Consider the following 19,780-nt stretch of genomic DNA (forward strand, 5'->3'; position numbering starts at 1 on the left):
GTGGGGGAACAGGTGAGGGAGGAAGAAAAACATTTCCTAGATGGACTTGTGAATTAACATATTCTGTAGCAGGTGTTCACATTTTAAATGGAGTGTTTTTGACCTGTTCCTTACAGTTTCAGACACATTGTTCTTTTCTGAGTGTTATCTGAGCAACACTGCCAGTCCAGGATTTAATTTTGCATACAGAATTGGTAGGTTTGTTTATTTAGGTACCTCTTTTTAAAGGTGTAATAATTTTTTATTGACCTCCTGAAGAAGGGAAAATAAAATGAAAATAACACACACACAAGCACACACACACACGCACACACATGCGTGCACACACACAGAGTTCTGTGTTCTTTTATGTGGTCAGTCAGGTGCATGTGAAAAGGAGACACGGGAGAGGCTCAGGAAAACAAAGTTTATTGTACTCATGAGTTCTTGGAGGCACAGCCTGACGTTCAGGGCCACATGAGAAAGCCCCAGCATTGGTCCAGGAGCTAGGAGAGAGACCAGGCTGCAGCCGTTTCTGGAGTATCTGTGGGAAAGGCAAGGCAGGGCAGGTAACCAAGTTTAGGATTAGCTGGTTTACATTTGCTGTAGGTAAATGCTACTGCTACTACTACTAAGAAGCTATAGGTGTATAATAATAATAGCTTTGAATAAATTATAGGTATACAAGCTCTGAACTGTAAGAGTGGTCCCTAGTTTGCCTGGTAGATACCAGGTAGCGGAATATTGCCTCCTAGGTGTGTGGGCCAGGTGGGGGAGGTAGGCTGTGGATTGGTCAGTCTGCATGTGAAAGGCGCGCTGAGTCCTTTGCCTTTTCTAAGCATTGGCTGGCCCCTGGAGGGGCAATCTCTTCCCAGCCAGAAAGGAGTCAAAGCCATCATAATATACAGAAAACAAGAAACGTAAACAATACACCCATGTGTACTTGCTTTAAGGGTAGGATGTACTGTGGTCACGTGAGTCCACAGTGAGTGTGGTAAGAACATTTTTTTCTAATTGTATGAATTAAATGGAAGGAAAAATAACAGTATGTTTGAACTTAGACTCTAACCTGTTCATTGAAAGCTGTTAAGTGCGATGCCATTAATGTAGTTTATTTTCAGTTCTGGATTGTAGCTCATTTAAAGATACACAAATACTAGGTTGTGGTTATAGAAATTGGCTCCAACATATTCTGATATTCAAGGAAAGGAAAGATCCCAATATTATATGTATGAAATCTTCAGATATTGTCCTCATAATCAATGAACTTAGGAACGTATAGCATTGATTCATTCTTTTGGGATAGGCAGAGAGAGAATGTTTGAGGAAAACAAAAGTTATCTTAACAGAAGATTATATTCTTTCTGAGGTTTGAGTTCAAATAGAAATGTAGCCAAGAACATTGGAGATAACATTGGAAGGTTCTGATTGGGGTCAATAGCTTATTCTTGTCAAAGAATGTGAACCATTAATTGCCTGTTACCTAGTTACACAGATTATATATTTCATGTCTGGCCCTGAATTGTTTCTTACAGAAAGAAAATTAAAATACCCAGATGTGGTCACTGAAAGTTATATGTAGACAGTAATAGTAGTTAGTATTTTATTATATATGTATATGCATTTATTTTAAAACTAAGCTAATCCAAAGTGAATTGGCTTAACTTAAAAAAAGATTGAGAAATTGTATTTCTCATTTACAAAGGACAAAGTGACATCATGTATTGAAGTTTATTTAGGAATATATTAATTAAATATGTGTCCATCCTTGTGTTCTTTGTGGAGTAGCATCACTTGAAATGATTTGGATCTAATATAGAATTACGTGAAAAAAGTTTTGCCCTTCTCTGTAGGGAGAGAAGGTGAAGAAGCATAAATTTTATAATATCATTGCTTCTCTTTCATTAAATCATTTGTAAGTTGCAAAAGATTGGCTTGAGTATTGTAAAAGTGCTTGGATAGTAAATTAAATGTGAGAGATTTACCTGATGTAATGGGTGGAAACTGCTTAAATAAATCTTTTGGTGATGTTGTATTAAACCTGAGACAAATACTTCACATTCTGCATATGTGCTAATATTATAAATATTTAAAAGGTACCCTAAATCCTATTCTTTTGAGTTCCTTCCCTTTTCTCCAGTAACTTCAAGTGCCAGTAGTGCCTAGTTTGTGTTACAATTCCTTTTTACAAAGCTAAAGGGAAATATTTTGTAGGGTTATCTTTTTTGTTTGTGTGTTTTGATATACTCTTGAGGTTTTGGAGAATACACATTATCCCCTGTAATCTATGCTCATTAATCTTTCAATCTATTGTACCTCTTTTCTTTTATTAATATGGTATTATTGGATTTGAGACACGTAAACTGTGCTTCTCTAAGCAAATTAGTTGAATATATTCTTGTTAAGCTATAAAAAATGAAAGCAGGAACTCAACATACTTGGCCTTCTGTGTTTTAAATTCTTGTCCTAAAACTATAGCTTTGTAACCTGAATATTAGGTGTTAGAAATTTTACAAGACAATGGAAAAATAATGGCCCTATATTGTATTTTGGTTCTAAATGCTATTAGGGTATAGAATTGTGCTTTACCTCTATTTAGGCAGATTAATTTTAAGAAGAAAACCATAATATATAATGGACTTAAATGTATATCTTAATGTTATTTATATATTTGTAAAATGAATGTGTGTGTGTGTGTGTGTGTGTGTTTGTGTGATATATTTTAAATGGAGATGTCTGCACCTGTTGATTGCATTAAGTATTTAGTATCCCCTAATGAAGGATGGAAAAGGTGCTGCCACACTGTCTAAGTGGATCATTTCTCCTTGGTAAATTACATGCATTCTACTTTTTTGTATTCTGTGACCTTGCAGTCAGTGACTTCAGCCCAGAATAGTTTCAAAGTCATGTAAATGAACGCAATTAAGGTATTGCCTATCATCTTACATAGTTCAGATGGAACCTTATTGGATAGAGAGGTTTATTTGCTTTATGAGAAAGGTCAAAATAAAGTTAAATTTTATTACATAAAATGATTTGGTAATTTTTTATTTAGCTCCTGAAAAAGTAATGTCCTAATAGGAAATGATAATGCTTTTTTTTTTTTTTTTTTTCCTCAATCACCTGGAGGTCTCTTCAGGTTCTGTTTGTTTTTGTCTGATAATTATAAACTCTATCTTGAGGAGATGCCTTCTGTCAACTAAGATTTTGGAACATGCTGCCCGTAGTTACGATTCCAGGTATCTTTGACTTATACACATAGGTGACATACCCTGTTAATGATGTAGGATAGCTTTGGTGTTGCTGGTGTGTAGGCATACTTCCTTTCATTGTGCTTCACTTTGTTGCTCTTTGAAGACAATTTTGTTTTTCACAAATTGAAGGTTTGTGGCAGCCCTGCGTTGAGCAAGTACCATTTTCTCAACAGCATGTTTTCACTTTGTGTCCTTGTGGTCACGTTTTGATAATTCTCGCAATATTTAAAACGTTTTCATATTATTATATAAGTCACGGTGATCTGTAATCAGTGATCTTTGGTGTTACTATTGTGATTGTTTTAGGGTACCAAGAACTGTGCCCATATCAGTCGGCGAACTTGATTGTTAAGTGTGGTCTGACTGCTTTACAGACTGGCTGTTCCCCCATCTCATCTCCCTTTCCTTGGGATTCCCTGTTCCTTGAGACACAACAGTATTGAAATTAGGCCATTTAATAACCCTATAATGGCTTCTAAGTATTTAAGTGCAAGGAAAAGTTGTAGGTCTCTTACTTTAAATCAAGAGCTAGAAAAGATTAAGCTTAGTGAGGAAGGCATGTCAAAAGCCAAGCTCGTCTGAAAGCTAGGCCTCTTGTGCCAGTTGACCAAGTTGTGAATGTAAAAGGAAAAGTTCTTAAAGGAAATTAAAAGTGCTACTCCAGTGAACACATGAATGATAAGAACACAAAGCAGCCTGATGTAGCTTGGCTGTGTCCCCACCCACATCTCACCTTGAATTGTAGTTCCTATACTCACCATGTGCCCTGGGAGGGACCCAGTGGAGGTAATTGAATCATGGGGGCAGTTACCCCTGTGCTGTTCTCGTGATAGTGAGTTCTCACGAGATCTGGTGGTTTAATTTAATTTAATTTATTTATTTATTTTTGAGATGGAGCCTCTTGCTCTGTTGCCCAGGCTGGAGTACAGTGGTATGATCTGGGCTCACTGCAAGCTCCGCCTCCTGGGTTGACACCATTCTCCCCTCAGCCTCCTGAGTAGCTGGGACTGCAGGAGCCCGCCACCACGCCTGGCTAATTTTTTGATTTTTAGTAGAGACGGGGTTTCACCGTATTAGCCAGGATGGTCTCGATCTCCCGACCTCGTGATTTGCCCACCTTGGCCTCCCAAAGAGCTGGGATTACAGGTGTGAGCCACCGCGCCCGGCTGAGATCTGATGGTTTTATAAGAGGCTTTTCCTCCTTTGCTCGGCATTTATCCTTCCTGCTGCCTTGTGAAGAAGGTGCCTTGCTTTCCCCTCACCTTCTGCCATGATTGTAAGTTTCCTGAGACTTCCCCAACAATGCGGAACTGTGAGTCAATTAAACCTCTTTCCTTTATAAATTACCTTGTCTCGGGCATTTTTTCATACAGTGTGAGAACAGACTAATAGACAGCCTTATTGCTAATATGGAGAATATGTTAGTAGACTGCATAGAAAATCAAAACAGCCGTAACATTCCCTTAAGCCAAAATCTAATCCAGAGCAGGGTCCTCGCTCTCTTTAATTCCACAAAGGCTGAGGGGAGATGAACAAACTGCAGAAGAAAAGTTGGCAGAGGTTTGTTCATGAAGTTTAAGGATAGAAGCTGCCTGGATAACATTAAAGTGCAAGATGAAGCAGCTAATGCTGATGTAGAAGCTACAGCAAGCTTCCAGAAGATCTAGGTAAGATCACTGATGAAGATGTCTACATTAAACAGCAGATTTTCAGTGTAAATGAAATAGCCTTCTGTTGGATGAATATGCCATCTAGGACTTTAATAGCTAGAGAGGAGAAACCAATGCCTGACCTCAAAACCTCAAAGGACAAACTGACTTTCTTGTTAGTGGATTATACAGCTGGTGACTTGAAGTGGAAACCAATGTTTGGCCATTCCAAAAATCCTAAGCCCCTTAAGAATTGTACTAAATCTCCTCTACCTATGCTATATAAATGGAAGAAAAAGCATGGATGACAGGACATCTGTTTACAGCATGGTTTGCTGAATGTTTTAGGCCCCCTATTGAGACCAACTGCTCAGGGAAAAAAAAAAAAAAAAAAAAAAAAAAAAAAGATTTCTATCAACATATTACTGCTTATTGACTGTGTACCTGGTCACTCAAGAGCTCTGATGGAGATGCACAAGGAAGTCAGTGTTCATTTTCATGGCTGTTAATACAGCATCTATTCTGTAGCCTGTGGATCAAGGAGTAAATTCAACTTTCAAGTCTTACCATTGAAGAAATACATCTTGTGAAGCTATAGTTGCCATAGGTAGTGATTCCTCTGATGGATCTGGGCAAAGGCAATTGTAAACCTTCTGAAAAGGATTCACCATTCTAGATGCCGTTGAGAATATTTGTGATTAATGGAAGGAGGTCAAAATATTAACATTAATAGGAGTTTGAAAGAAGCTGCTTCCACCCCTTATGGATAACTTGGGTGGGTTCTACTCCTGATTGAAGATACTGTGTGAACATTGTTGAAATAACAACAAAGGATATAGAATATCATGTAAACTTAATTGATAAAGTAGTGGCAGGGTTTGAGAGGATTGACTCCCATCTTGAAAGATGTTCTACTGTGGGTAAAATGCTAACAGGCCAATGGACAGTGAAGCTACTGGTGATAAGGGAGGTACCATGCAAACTCCCTGATACCACCATAGCAGCATTCCATTTCTATCAGACACGCCACTTAGATCTGACTTACACTTCTAGAACTCTCAATTCCTAGCCTATAACCTGTGATCAGTTCTCAAGGATTATAGATTTGAATAAAAATAAATCTGTAAACCTGAATTCTAACCTCCCAAAATAGCTCTTTTTCATTTCATTTCATTTTTACTGGGGGCCCTTCAATCTCCTTAAAACCACATAAAGGTAACACATTTCTTAGAGTGATACTTCCCCGACATCCTAACCAAGCAGACTCTTCACCACTACACCTGTAGGTCACTTAGTCTGTATCTTGCTTTTTGTTATTCTGCCTGTGTCTGTGAACCCTCAATACCCCACATGGTGCAAGGTATACAGCTGATACTCCGTAAATGTCTGATAAATGACATCAATTAATCATAGAGCCTTAATCAATTAACATGCCAGGCTTAAGTAAAAATAATATCTTAAAAGAGAAGACGGTAGTTTTAGATGGACCAACTGCAATGAAAAATATACGCCTTTAATTACTGCTGCACACACATGCACACTCTCTCTCATCCACTCATTCACTGTCAGTTCTTCATCACTAAGACTACTCCAGTATCTATTTCAATGCTCTCCTAATCACCCCGGCCCAGACAATCAGCCTGGCTGGGTGGTAGGTGTCCTTTCTAGCCAGATGAGTTGGGACTCTAGTGTCGCTGTCTGACATCCTATACCAACGAGCATGGTACTCAGGCACTGTCCATTGGCCTGTTGACCAAAATAAAGTTTCTTAAATGTTAAATTGTTTGCTCCATCCCTTGCTGGCCAAAAACTTTGATCCACTCTTTTGTTTCTGGTAGTATGAACTTTTCCACGTCAGTGTCATTCTGTATCTAGTATGGTTCTAATTCTGAGTTTAACATTTTCTGTTCCTAGTGGTACAGAAAAGAAATGAGGTGTTTCAAACTGTGCAGTGACTGTTAAATAATTCTAAAACTTTTTCTCCCAGAAGCCTTGACTGAAATTCCTCTTTATCTTTGACATTAACTTTTTACATCATCGACAATAGGGACAGTCTTTACAGTAAAATAAACACAGATGGATATTTGGCCAGGTGTGATGGCTCACGCCTGTAATCCCAGCACTTTGGGAGACTGAGGCGGCCAGATCACCTGAGGTCAGGAGTTTGAGACTGGCCTGACCAACATGGCAAAAACTCATCTCTACTAAAACTACAAAAATTAGCTGGGCGTGGTGCTGGGCACCTGTAATCCCAGCTACTTGGGAAACTGAGGTGGGAGAATTGCTTGGACCTGGAAGGCAGAGGTTGCAGTGAGCTGAGATCACGCCACTGCACTCCAGCCTGGGTGACAGAGGGAGACTCCACCTCAAAAAAAAAAAAAAAAAAAAAAAGGGGGTAGTGTATTTTGGCAAATAATTCTGTAATGAATGTTGTTCCGTTACATGTGGTCTACAACTGTGTCCAAAGAAAGCATGATGTATCATGAAGAATAGGAATACTTTTTTTACCTTGTAATACATTTTTTTGTTGTTTTTTGAGATGATTTAGTTAGTAATTAAAATTCCATTGTAAAACGACTCTTTGAGATAAGGTGCACTTGAAGTAACGCTTATTTCTCTTAATTTTCAGGAAGTGTTTGGATTGTGAGCTATTTCAGAACTCTGTTCTCAGGACTCATTATTTTAACATTTGGGAGAAACACAGCCAGAAGGTATTGTCTTTTGTCTCATTGCCCCACTTTTTTAAATGTTATCCAGCCTTTCCAATTGTAGAAAAGTAAGACTGTTATGTCACATTTTGTTATTTTTCTTTAATTTTTAGATATTGGTAAACTACTTTGCCATTTGTCACAAAGAAGGTTTTATTTCAATTTTGGTAAATCAAAATGTTGTGTAATCCAATAAAACGTCTGGTTTAGAGTAAACCAGTTTTACCTATTTTAAACACGAGGTATTTACATTTTACCTTACTAGTATAGAACTATTTTAAAGAATGTCTTGATTTGAAAATGAGATACATAAAGTTCCTTTTTACCTAAGACAGTGTGAAGTATACCTGAAACATTCAGGCAGTCTTAAAATTCTTCCTGCCTGTGACCTTCTAGTGTAGGGATCAGCTGCCATCTGCATTTGGATCAGTCTATCATCAGGGTCCATGGACAGACTCCGCCAGGCCACCTGGTTTTGTCTCTGAAAATCCATTTGCTAAGTTCCCTCTTTGCATGATCATTTGTGGATAGATTGGAACAGCATAGTAATTTATCTGCTTGTAGACCCAGAATGTCAGGACATGCGATGTATTACTAGGAAGGAAGGTTATGTTAAAATCATCTTTTGAGAAACTTACTCACTTTGTGCTTCGTCTTATCTTAGTCCATTTGAGCTGCTGTAACAAATACCATAGATGAGAGGCTTATAAACCACAGAAGTTTATTTCTCACAGTTCTGGAAGCTGAGAAGTCGAAGACCAAGGTGCCAGCAGATTTAATGTCTAGTAAGGGCCTGTTCCTCATAGATGGCTGACTTCTTGCCGTAACCTCACATGGGTGGAGGTGGTCAGAGGATTCTTGGGACCTCTTTTATAAACTAATCCTGTTCATAAGGGCATTCCCCTCATGATCTAATTACTCCCCAAAGTCCCCACCTCCAAATTACCCTCACATTGCAAATATGGTTTCAATTTATGAATTTTGGGAAGATACAACATTCAGACCATAGCATACTTCATAGACCACATATGAATATGCCAGCCAATTTGACTAATGTCAGTGGTGAACATAGTCTTCTTGATCTATATCCAAGTCATCCTTCTTAATGTTCAACCTTATACCTCCTCTGTATCTTGTGTTTTCCTTCTCGAAAACTTTTGCCAGCTGTCTTGCTTGGAATAGAAACAGATGAAGGAAGGATGTGTAAATACATTTAATAAAATAATGTATTTGTTAAGATTGTCGTGAATTGGCCACCTTCTTTTACTGTAATACAGATTTAACTTTATTAGCTGAATATTCATGATTTTTATTCATATGAAATAACACAAAAATCAGTTTTTACCGATTTTCTTTATCACCATCAAGCAGTGTGAATTTCTAGGATTGGTTGAACATAGTCTTTTAGTAAGTCTCCCCAGCACGCTGCATTGAACTTTTAAAATGGAAACTCTGTGTTTAAGATTATTATTTATTGGCAAACCAGCATATTCTTCCTCTTTTTGTCAGTTATGAGGGCAAGGCAAAAGCAAGTAAGAAATTTAAACAAGCAAATTAGGTCTGTGAAAGGACTTGTAAATGAACCCCCAAAATAAGTTAAATTTAATATACACTTTATCCAGTAAAATAAATTATATAATCAGAAACTGGATTTTATGGAATTTAGAGTTATCTTTTCAAATTAAAGATGAGAATGAACTATTATAAATATTTCGTATAAACATTCACACTTAGCTTTAAAGATGGAAGTTATAATTTTAATGATAATATGAATTATCAATTCATGAAATGTCATATCTCAGAATTAAATGTATGTTTCAATAGAGTTGATAGTTATTAAAAAGAAACTGCAAAGAAATTGAAAGTTTAGCTGAAGAATTAAATTGACAAATTCTCATGTATATTCAAGGTAAGAATTAGTTTTAAGTAATTATTTTGAAAAGGAATCATAATGCGTAAGGTCCTTTTAAGAAAAAGTTTCTTCTTTTTATACAAAACCTACTGAAGTGTAACTTCATGTAATCAAATAGACACCCTTATTTGTTAACTTGATTGTTTTTTATATAAGTATAGTCTGAGTAACTAGCACCCTACTCCAGAAGGCTTATTGTATTTGTGTATTTTCTAATCAATCCTGCCTGTACCCAGCAGAAACTAGTCTTTGGCATCTTCTGCTATAGAATAGTTTGGCCTGTTTTAAACTATATAAAGTTGGAAGCGTGTCGTATGAACTCTTTCGTGTCTGTGTTTTTTTAATCAACATTATGTCTGTAAGAGTCATCCATGTTGTGCATGTTATTTGTTTTTCCCCCTAAATTGTCTGTGTTCTATTCTATGATTATACCACCATTTATCCATTCCACTGCAAATGGACATTTAGTTTTCTTTCGAGTTCTTACAAATAGGGCTGCTGTGAACTTTTTTGGATCTTTTGGTAGAAATAAACACTCATTTCTCATGAGTACAGTGTAAGCACGGGAATGGAACTGCTGAGTGGTGGGGCGTGCATGTGTTTAGAGTAATAGGTACTTAGATTGCTTTTAAGAATATTTAGGAAATGTCAATCAGTGTGTCTTTTGTTAATGGTAGGTTTTATAATTAGAGAGACTTATTTTTCTTTGACCTAATGTAAACTCCAAAGTTGTTTCTTAGGAGTTATTTAAATTTTCCCATCTATTAAAAAATAAGTTACCTATTTTCTGATTCCGTTGTAATACGTATTTGGCTCACAAAACCTGGGTTTGTTCTAACCCTAGTGAAGGAAACTAGGACATAAAACCCTCCTGTATGTACTTGTGATCGTATGATTGAAATACTGACAGCGAATTTTGAAGCAAATCAGACATAACACATATTGAAGGCTTTTTTTAATTAGTTGAATATTTGAACACTTCTCTGAATATTTAAAGTAATAGATACTTTTAAGTTACAAAACCCTTATTTCAGCATTCTTGACAAGTGTTTCTTGTGACCTTTGTGTTTTTATTATTCTGGTGATTAAAATTGATATTATTCATTCTAGCAGATAAGTATTTGAGAAATTAATCTTTTTCTAGGTCTTTTCTATAGGGCAGTGCTGTTCACTAGAAGTATAATGTGAGCTACATTATGTAACTTTACATTTTAAATGTTAAAGTTTCTAGTAGCTGTGGTTAAAAGTAACTGGTGAAATTAATAATATGTTTAACTCAGTATCTGCAAAATGTTATCCTTCGAATAATCAATATAAAATTATGAAATATTTTACACTCAAAAAGAATGTCAATCTATGCTGAGTTTTTGAAACCTGGTGTGTGCTGTGACTCGCGGCTCTCTGAATTCTGACTAGTCATCTTTCAAGCGCACAGGAGCCACATGTGTCTAGTGGTTGCTATATTAGACAGCACAGCTATAGAGTTACATTTTGGGTTTTTAAAAGAGTGCTTTAGTCAGGTTCATGACTAGTTAAAATCACCCTTAAAAATCCAAGAGAAAGGGGCCATGTCAAATGCTGAAGTACTATCTTTAAGTAAGTTTCAAACAGCCTATTTTTCCTTCTATTTTGTAATAAGTAGCATTTTCTTTGGTTGAACATCAGAGAAATCAATTAGCCAGTGTTTAGGGGACATGTCGAATGACAGATACATATCTTTAAACTAGAAAATCCAAATCTGTAGCAGTAGATTCATATTTTCCATCTTACTCCAAGTTATACTAGGTAGAATTTTACTTTTGGGGGAAGTGTGTTTTTCTTTTTTTAAAAGCATGGCTGTTTTAATTGAATGTGATAAATTGCTATATAATATAACTCCACTATATTCAATAAAATAGGGGAGTTTGCAGATAGTTTGTGTGTGTACATATAGATGTGCCTATGACTTCTCATTGCTTAAGATATTTAAAGGTTACCTAAATTTTGAGGGTTAATGTTTCTTCATGTTTATTTTCGCCAAATGGGATAAATCAAGGCTATAAACCGTCTCACATGAATGTGGGTTTGATTTTGCCACCAAATTGGGTTTTAAAGCTTCTTGGTATTCAGCATTGGGAATGTGGATGAGGGACTATTGGCGTGTGAAGACAGTCAATATGGAGGCATATTGTGGAGGGAACAGCCCTTTGAGGGATAGATGGCATCTTCACACTTCAGCGCTTGCCTTGGGTCCCAGGTCTGGGATACAGTGGTTGTTTTATAGCTTACCCCCAACACATTTTTGATAATAGTATCTCCACACTCTTAAATGAAATTGGTATTCTTTTTGACACTCAATTCTTATTGAGTAGTAAGAAAAGAAAATTATTCTTCTGCTTAAAAGCCTTCACCTCACTTGATGTAAAACCAAAGTCCTTTCATTAGCTGAAAAGGCATCTTCTTAGTGGAGCCCACCCTGGTGACCACACGATTCACAACGGAAGTCTCCTCTTTTTCCTTTCTCCTTTATGCTGTTCCCTTTCTCCACAGCACTTAGCAGCTTTAAAAATACAATGAAATTTTTGTTTCTTTTTAAATTATAGTTCATTTATTGTTTAATCTTTCTAAAATTGAAACTCCCTGAAGGCAAGAATTTCTGTTGTGTTCATTACTAATAAATCTGAAGAAGCTAGTGGAAAGTGAGCATCTGGAAGGAGGACATACCTGTTCATAGACTAATTATTTATTGAATGCGTGGAGAAGATACACATTTTTTTTATTTCTGAAAATTTGCCTTTATAGGTTTTCTGGGGCAGGGAATATTTAAAGGAAATGAAAATAGAAATTGTAAGTTATAAGCATCATAATACATTTGGATAATTTGAATAATTTGAAAATAGTTTTTTTCATCAAACCGGGCATACACATCCCTTTGAAAGGTAATATGTAAATAATGAACTTTTCAAAAAATAGGGTTTATTATTATGGTCAGGTAATTTTTCTTATAGATATAAATATGTGTTTTTTTCATTTGGATAATAAAATTATGTTGGTAATCAGTTTGAGAAGTTCATTTATAAAAGATTTCTGTTTCTGTAAAATATAGAAGACATACATTATATTTTGGTATCTTAGTATAGATCAGGCAGAGCTCAAAAGGTTTTGGAAAGTAATTTTGTATAGAGAAGTATAGATTGGCTTTCATTTTATACAGGTGGTATCTGATTGTAGTTCATGAAGTTTCATTTTTAGGTCAACTACAATAAATGTTTTTAAAATAGTACAAAAATTGAATTAAAGACATATTCAGTTATGGTATATGGTACCCTAGAAAACATTCAAAGGGGACATTATAATGTTTATTACATTTTAGGATAAGTATGAGATGATAAATGTGATCAAAGTCTTTCCTAAAAGTCTATTGGCAAGTTCTCAGTTTTATATTATACCTTTATGTATTTAACATTTGATTGCAGTCAGCCGTAATTATGACTATGTCAATAATCATTTTTATTGGAACAGGAAGAATTATGAGTTTTGGTTTGTCTTTCCACTGCCATTTTCCAAATTCAGGCTTTGTTACTTTCTGGTTATTAGATAGTTACTGCAGTAACTTTCTATTTGGTCTTTTGCCTTTTAGTTTTATTACCCAATACATTCTACACAGCAAAGTAGAACTTTCTGAAGAAAATTATTATTACCCTGAACAAAGACCTTTGCTCCCAAGATAAGCCAGGTCCTATTTCTGCCTGGTTCCTGCATATCTCAGGATCATCTGTTTGGTTTGCCCTTTCCTTAAACGTGCTAATTGCATATTTCTTATTCTGCCACATTATTTTTGCTGTCTTCAGCTCAGATGTCCTGTGATCCCTACTAGTTTTCTTTTACCAAAAGGCCATCCATCCTGTGATTTGTATGACCACTCGGACAGAAGGGAACACGTGCTCCCATCTACTCTCTTACAGGGGCTGATGAATGCCACTCACACTGCCTTTATTTTTCATAGCGTTTCATTCATCTCTGCAGCAAAATTTAAACTTCTAAATGGAGGGGGTTGTATCTTTTATAAATTTGTGATTTACAAAGCACTCAACTTGATGCCTCACACATATGGGGTGATAAACCGTTGGTGAAACCAAACTCCAGAGTATGCCTGATACAATTTTAAAGCTTTAGAAATGATCAAAAAATGATAAAAGTTCATCTTTATTATATTATGCAGGTTGCTTACGTTTGTGCAACAGTTTTTTCATATACTTTGTATGCAGATGAAATGATAGCATGTGTTTTAGAAATTTACAGGTTGCGAACTGTAATATGAGTAATTATGACAGTACCCAGACTTTATTTTGTGGAATATATACATTTCTTTGACTTAACTTACTGTGATATGTGGAATGCTCTTTTAATGTTCCTTACCTGAATAAGCAAAATTTATTTAATATGTTAGCTAAATAAATTTTGCTTATTATTTTGCTTAAATTTTGCTTATTATTTCCTTATAGCTTACTATAGACTTAATATTCTTTGCTGTTCATCAAGAGAGAAAATACAAAAGCTTTTGGTGAAAGTAATAAATCACCTGCTTAGAATGTAACAATTTCAAAGATCAAAGTTTTGTTAACTTCCCAAAATGTATCTTTAGTTTTCCATATTTAATTCACATTGGGGTAAAATACATTTTTAAAAAACAATCATTTCACAGATTTCCCTAAATTTCTTAAAGATAACCCCAGCCTTTTCAATTCTATGTCTTAGGAATATTTTTAAAATATTGCTAAATAGTCTGCCTGGCTAGTGGAGATTCTAAATGGGACTGAATTTGGGATAATGAATTTTTTTAATTTGGTTAGGGCATTGTTCTGGTGCTAAGAATAATATCTAGGAATGAAATAAGTTTCTGACTTTCACATCTGTGCCCCCTCCAAGAAAAACCCAAAATCTGAAGATCATGTGTATCTGGGTTGTGAGTGTAAATTAGTTCACAGAAAGAAGTGGTAAAAGGTTAAAGGAGGAAATGACTTTCATAGAATCAGCAGCATAAACACAGATGAATTCTGTCATCATACGTAGACCCTGAGCATTTGGGCTGACTGTGGTTTCATGTATTTAAATGCTGAGATGGTGGTGACACGGAGTAGTAGCAGAAACTGAATTTGGGAGGAGGAAACAATGATTATAGTTTCTAAATCTTCCTTACTGTAACAAAATATGATGTGCAATTGGGATATCCTTTTGGCAACTAAATATGTTTGGGAAGTTAACATTTTTGGCCACCCAGATTATGTGGGCAGTATACACAGCCCTTACTTTATTATCTAGGGCATAAAGTTTAGAAAATATTCAGCTTTTTTTTCCAGTGTTAGTTAAAAAAAATATTGATCCTCTGGCTTTATTTATATCACGTACAAAAATTCTGAAAGACAGCCTGTTTATTGTCATAGAAATGGATATAACGTCACAAGGAATGTTACTCAAGTTACTTTTATAAGCGTTTTAAAAACATGGGCATGCAGTTTGTATTAATAGTGATACTCCTCTACTGAGTTACTGCTAATTTGCCATTTTCACAGTAATTTCAGAAAATAAGAAATCGATAACATTATTATATTATGTAAATACTCCCATGAATTTCTGTTAAGGTTGAAAAGCATCATTATAGTATTTGTTACAAAGTCATATACATCACAATGCCTGTAATCCCAGCACTTTGGGAGGCTGAGGTGGGTGGATCACAAGTTCAGGAGTTTCAGACCAGCCTGGCCAGCACAGTGAAACATCATCTCTACTAAAAATACAAAAAATGAGCCGGCCATGGTGGCACACAACTGTAATCCCAGCTACTCAGGAGGCTGAGCTAGGAGAAATGCTTGAACCCAGGAGATGGAGGTTACAGTGAGCCGAGATCGCGCCACTGCACTCCAGCCTGGGTGACAGAGCGAACTCTGTCTCAAAAAAAAAAAAAAAAAAAAGTCATATACAATTTAAGCTTAATCTGGTGACCACAGAATGCTATTTTCTCTTAGCTTTTAAACCTTTTATTAGTGTAACTTCTCTTCATCTTCGTTACTTTAATGTCAAATGAGAATTATCATGCAGACTTTATTTTTATAGCAACATTGTATGAAATGAATAAATGTGAACTATTTAAAATTAGCTCAGGCATTTAGACTTGTTTCTGATAGGCTTATCACATGAATATTCTTTATTACCTTGTAAACTTGTATTTTAAAAGAAAACATTTATTTGAGATATAAGGATTCCTGTTTTCTCTTGAGAAAAGGCAGAGGTAATTTTTTTTTTTTAATTTTAAAACAAAGGGTTTATTTCTCTTTTACCTCTTGAGTAGGCATTAAGCTGCTACTGTCACAGCCACAGTTAAATACAATGGTATAGAAAATGATGGCTTTAGAATCCTAAGATTTATATTCTTCACATATACTGCATCTTCTGCATGTTTACATATACTCTTCACATCTTCACATATACTCTTAATCATTTAACCTGAGCATCAGTTTTTCGATCTGTAAAATGAGGATACATCTTACATCATAAGAATATTATGCAGAATAAATGAGGAAATATGTAAAGTGCATTGGTATCAGTGTAATGCTATAGAAAGATAATGTGTTATGGACAATATTGTTAATTACAATATATTTTTCAAAAGAAAGAAAATAGGTTTTTAGATGATCACTCTTTTACTTACTAGCACGTCCTTCTAAATTAGGACCTTTCTTCCACACATTTTTATTTTCATTTACTTTTGAGTTACTTTTAAGAGTTTCCACAAACCTCGGTCCATGCTTTTAGGATTCCTTTCAAGTTTGAACCACTTAACATCTGCCACCTACTGACCTAGTTCTTTCCACTTCCTTCTGCTCTCCTCTCCTCATACACACTTGCGTATTATGTTTGTTGTGTGATTAACCTGTCTTTCATTTCATTTTTACAAAGATCTAGATCAATACAGGGTTAGGAAAAACAGTTTCTGAATTTGTTTGAACTGTAAAGCAAGGTGGTACATAGGAGTCAATAATAAAATTCATTTTTTCCCCCCAGGAAAACAGTTTTCAGGGGAAACAATTAGTCAACTCCCACGTGGACTTGCTTTTCCTTTCATAGTGTGGCTGTGATAGGTTTTAAAAGGGATTTCTGCCTACATATCCAGGTTAAAAAAAGTTTTCAGTATAAAGCATGAGTTGGGAAGTGACTCACCACATATGGAACTATTTCAAAATGCATGCCCCTTAGCTACTATTTGAATTTTTGTAGGTTTGTAGTTTTGCTGACTGCAAGAAAATAAAAGGCCCAGCGCCAGTTCTTACTGGGTCAGGATTTATTTTAAAGTACCAACATTTCCTCAGCTTTTTGATACTTGAAAAGTCCTAGAGATTTTCCTGCACAAAGTTTTAACAGGCTTTATTCCAGCAAAGAAAATTCAGGGTGTTTATGCTGTGGTAGTAACAAAAGCAATGGATTTGGTGAATTTGCAATAGAAATAGCCAGAATCTAGATTACCCCAGGAACATACTTTTATTTAAAGGATCTAGTGGGGTCCGGCAAAGACTTGTAATTATATTTATGTCTTTAACATAGTTCTAGGAACAAAACATTTGATGAATGATTTATAAACAGATGGTTAATTTTTCATGAAATGATCAGGAGACGAGCTGACCAAGGCAATTGATCTGACACTGCTGACGTTTATTGGGGATTGATTGTGGAATGCCTTACTGTGAAACACACTGACTTGAGTTTGAATCCCAAATTTACCCCGTAACTGGGCAAGTCACTCAACTTCTCTGAGCCTCATCTGTAAAATTGGATAATATCTATTTTATAAATAATGATTGAGTGAGATAATGTGTGTCTTAGCCCTGTTGTCAGTAACAGATATTTACTTGTGTCTAATGAATAAAAGTTAATCATGATACCTGGCAATAACCCACTAGATAATTGTTTTAAAACTACATTTCATGTTGAAAGTCACCATTAGAGTATAGAAGTATACTTGAGGCTACTTAAAATCTTTAATAAACTGCATTTCAGCCAAAGTAGTGTTTATGGGTAAATGGATTGAAGTTGACAAAGGCTTGTGATGTGGTGGTTTTGAACAAGACAACATAGGTATGAATCCCAACTCTGCCACTTATTTACTATTGCTGACTATGGGCAAATCACCTTACTTCCCTAAGGCTCAGTGTTCTCATCTGTAAAATGGGGATAACTTCATAGAGTTATTTGAGAATTACTGTATAGGAATTAAGCCTGCATAAAGCATTTAATGCAGTTCTGACATAGTATGGGGTATTTTTTTTTTTTTTTTTTTTTTGAGACAGACTCTCGCTCTGTTGCCCAGGCGGGAGCGCAGTGGCGCAATTGGGGCTCACTGCAAACCCCATCTCCTGGGTTCACGCCATTCTCCTGCCTCAGCCTCCTGAGTAGCTGGGACTACAGGCGCCTGCCACCACGCCCAGCTAATTTTTTGTATTTTTAGTAGAAATGGTGTTTCACCGTGTTAGCCAGGATGGTCTTGATCTCCTGACCTCGTGATCCACCCGCCTTGGCCTCCCAAAGTGCTGGGATTACAGGTGTCAGCCCCTGTGCCTGGCTGGTATGCAGTATTTTTTAGTTTTTTGTATTATTCCTTAGATACCACATTAGAAATGACCTTGAGTACCTGTGGGAAATATAATTCTGAATTTTTTTAACGTAATGATTAATGTTTGAATTTTGGGATTAGATACATTTTAATATATTTTTTTTTTGGAGACAGAGTCTCGCTCTGTCACCCAGGCTGGAGTGCAGTGGCCTGATCTCAGCTCACTGCAAGCTCCGCCTCCCGGGTTTACGCCATTCTCCTGCCTCAGCCTCCCGAGTAGCTGGAACTACAGGCACCTGCCACCTCGCCCGGCTAGTTTTTTGTATTTTTAGTAGAGACGGGGTTTCACCGTGTTAGCCAGGATGGACTCGATCTCCTGACCTCGTGATCCGCCCGTCTCGGCCTCCCAAAGTGCTGGGATTACAGGCTTGAGCCACCGCGCCCGGCCCATTTTAATTTTTATTTGACTAATGCTTATCCAGTTAACTTACATTGAGATAAGGTACTTCAGAGATGATCATTTTAATTTTTCAGCTTTCTCAGTGGCCCATTATTTAAAGGAACCATATTTGAAATCAAACAGACTAGTTTATATTTTTGTGAAAACATCTTTACATCACATACGTCTTCTGGTCATTCTGTGGCTTCACACTTTTAATTCCAGTCTTAACTCATCCTTCTGCTCCCTCTCCTGCTTCATTTGCTGAATGTAGAGTGACTCAGAGATGAAGCAAGGGAGAGCAGAAGGAAGCAAGGATTGGATCTGAGATCAGCAGACCTCTGTAGTCAACCTTACAATGATCAGACATCCTCTCTGGACTAAAGTCCTTAGTTAATTGATTCAGTTACTGCTTTTTGAAGTTTTACAACAGAAAAACTTCTATACCTTTGTTTACTATAAGCGAATATGGTGAGAAGGTTTTGAAGGACATTCCTATCTTTTTTCAGTGACTTCGAAAGTTTTTTTTTTTTTCAGAGCCATCATTCATCCAAATATATTTTTCAAAAATGACAGCTAATAAAACTACTGATAACTAAACAATTACTATATGTTACAGATACTGTGTTAAGTGTAGAGTTAGGTTTATTCTATAGAAAAGCTTTATTAAAATATCTTGTATTTTGCTCCCATTATGTCTATAGTAAGTTACTTGATAGTACAAGGAGTTTATTAGAATTTTCAAAGTTTTTAAGACTTTTGTGATGAGGCAGTGTGTGGTTTGTTAGGTGGTTGTAGTGAGAATTTGAAGAGTTCTCATTTTGGATAGTCATAGTTCTGGCTTTGTTACTAATGGCGTGGCTTTGAGTTAAAAATCAAAACCCTTTGACTCAAAATTACCCCTTTGGGTGAAACTATCACTGACCTACTTCCTTCCTCCATTTGAACCTAGGATTATTTCAGAGATGAATGGGAGCGTCTCAGATTAATGACGTTTTCCTCCAACCGCCTGCCAGAGAGTATACAAATAGAAAGGGAATTTGGTGATCCTCTCACTGCCTGCCAGACTGTACAAACATAGAAAGGGAATGTGGTGATCCTCCAAGCGCCTTCCAGAGTGTATACACGTAGAAAGGGAATGTGGTGATCCTCTATCCGCCTTCCAGAGTGTATACACATAGAAAGGGAAGGTGGTGATCCTCCAATCCCCTTCCAGAGTGTATACACATAGAAAGGGAAGGTGGTGATCCTCCAT

At 36.2% G+C, this 19,780-nt stretch overlaps 1 protein-coding gene across 6 annotated transcripts in view; it reads left to right on the forward strand.

Moving 5' to 3' along the window:
* The window catches only part of NRIP1 (nuclear receptor interacting protein 1), a 104,888-nt gene that overhangs the window by 14,473 nt on the left and 70,635 nt on the right, over positions 1-19,780 (forward strand). For 4 of the 6 annotated variants that reach the window (XM_023227489.1, XM_023227492.1, XM_023227488.2 and 1 more), the window contains exon 2: positions 7,512-7,593. The exons of the other annotated variants lie outside the window; for them this stretch is intronic. The gene's annotated coding sequence lies outside the window, so the exon portion shown is untranslated. The remainder of the gene's footprint in view (positions 1-7,511; positions 7,594-19,780) is intronic. 6 annotated transcript variants of the gene reach the window in all.

Source organism: Piliocolobus tephrosceles, chromosome 19, assembly GCF_002776525.5.
Source record: "Piliocolobus tephrosceles isolate RC106 chromosome 19, ASM277652v3, whole genome shotgun sequence".
NCBI classification, from domain to species: Eukaryota; Metazoa; Chordata; class Mammalia; order Primates; family Cercopithecidae; genus Piliocolobus; species Piliocolobus tephrosceles.